At 39.2% G+C, this 2,166-nt stretch overlaps 1 pseudogene; it reads right to left on the bottom strand.

Annotated features, from left to right (window-relative positions):
* Positions 1–891: 891 nt before the first annotated feature.
* LOC143432196 (histone-lysine N-methyltransferase SETMAR pseudogene) lies at positions 892–1,911 on the bottom strand (annotated as a pseudogene).
* Positions 1,912–2,166: the final 255 nt, after the last annotated feature.

Below are 2,166 nucleotides of genomic sequence, written 5' to 3'. Positions count from 1 at the left end.
GTTTGCAGATATCTACGTATCGAAGCAATAGAGTCCTAATGCATCTCAAAACGTGATATCGCATCTCATTCCTATGTTTCATGATTAGATATAATATTCAATGTGCAGTGTTATGTACTCCTCGTATTCACTTCAAAAGAAATTAAATGCGACAATACCTTGCTAGGAAATAGCGTTTGCAGATGTCTCCGTGTCGAAGAAATAGTGTTCTAATACTTCTTAAATCGCGATATCGCATCTCATTTCTATGTTTCGTGATAAGGTATAATATTCATTGCGAAGTGTCATGTATACCTCGTATTCCTTTCAAAAGAATGTAAATGCGACACTTCCTTCCTAGGAATTAGCGTTTGCAGATGTCTACGTATCGAAGCAATAGAGTTCTAATGTTTCTAAAATCGTCATATCGCATCTCACTTCTATGTTTCATGATAAGATATAATACTCATTACGAAGTGTCATGTATACCTCGTATTCCTTTCAAAAGAATGTAAATGCGACTCTTCCTTGCTAGGAAATAGAGTTTGCAGATGTCTACGTATCGTAGCATTAGAGTTCTAATGCTTCTCAAAACGCGATATCGCTACGCATTACTATGTTTCACGATAATATATAATATTCATTGTGGAGTGTTATGTATACCTCGTATTCACTTCAAAAGAATGTAAATGCGACACTGCCTTGCTTGGAAATAGCGTTTGCAGTTGTTGTACGTATCGAAGCAATAGAGTTCTAATGCTTCTTAAATCGCCATATTGCATCTCATTTCTATGTTTCATGATAAGATATAGTATACATTGTGGAGTGTTATGTATTAGGTTGGTGCGTATGAAATGTCGGATTCTTAAGTGATTGTATAAAACTGTATATCTTTCTTCAAAAGCTGTTTATTCAATCAAAGTATGCTCCATTCGCTTCAATACACTTCTCCCAACGAGATTTTAAAGCGTAGATGCCTTTTTTAAAAAAATTTTGGTCTTTAGAATTAATAAACTCTGATATCGAGTTTTTTAGACTGTCTTCATTTTCATAGTGTTTGCCCCTTAAAAACAGCTCTAAATGCTTGAAAAAATGAAAATCGGTCCGCGAGAGATCCGGTGAATATGCTGGATGCTGCAAAACTTCATATTCCAGTTCGTTCAGTTTCGCAATTGTTTTGTGCGATGTATGCGGCCGAGCGTTGTCATGGAGCAGTAGCGGGCCATGCCGATTCACAAGCGATGGGAGTACAATTTTTAACTTATCGTGCATCTCATCAATGTACTGGCAGTACTTTTCGGCCTTAATTGTCTCCCCAGGTCGAAGGAACGAATAATGGATTACCCCAGCCGCGTTCCACCAAACTGTGAACAAAATCTTCCGTGGATGAAGCGATGGCCTTGGAGTATGGGCACAAACCTCATCCTTGTCAAGCCACCGAGCACACCTCTTTCTATTGTCATAAAGAACCCATTTTTCGTCACACGTAATGATCCGATCAAAAAATGGCTCTCGGTGAAATCGGGTTAGCAATGATGAGCATACGTTTAACCGATCCAGGTTATTTCGCACTGTCAGTGCGTGCGGTACCCACTTGTCCATCTTCTTAACCTTGCCAATCTCAGAAAGGTGTCTCAATATCGTTGTATGGTCAACTTTCATCCTGATAGCAAGTTCCCTCGTGGATACGGCTGGATCCGCTTCTACTAGAGCCTTCAGGTCATCATTCTTCACAGACGTTTTGGGTCTTCCGCGCAGCTCATTTTGCAGTGAAAAATCGCCAGTCCGAAATTTTTCGAACCAACGCTGCACTTTCCGATCGTTAACCGTGTTCTCCCCAAACGCTTGGTTTATGTTGCGTGCAGCTTTTGCAGCACTATTACCAAGTTTGTACTCATATAAGAAAATGACGCGAATGTTGGCAGAATTCATATCGGTAATAAACTCAAAAGAAATAAAAAAGGGAAGACCTTCGAGAAAACCTATTTTGTTGAAATGAGTCTCTGGCAATGGACAATACGAGTATGAATGAGGTTATGCCAAATACAAAAATATAACGAAAACGGGGAGGAAAACGTCCGCATGTAAAGAGAATCCGACATTTCATACGCACCAACCTAATATCTTACCATGAAACATGGAAATGAGATGCGATATGGCGATTTAAGAAGCATTAGAATTCTATTG

The sequence above is a fragment of the Xylocopa sonorina genome, unplaced genomic scaffold (assembly GCF_050948175.1).
Source record: "Xylocopa sonorina isolate GNS202 unplaced genomic scaffold, iyXylSono1_principal scaffold0058, whole genome shotgun sequence".
Lineage (NCBI taxonomy): Eukaryota > Metazoa > Arthropoda > Insecta > Hymenoptera > Apidae > Xylocopa > Xylocopa sonorina.
Note: the sequence above shows the minus strand (reverse complement) of the source record. Positions and strands in the feature narration are given on the sequence as shown.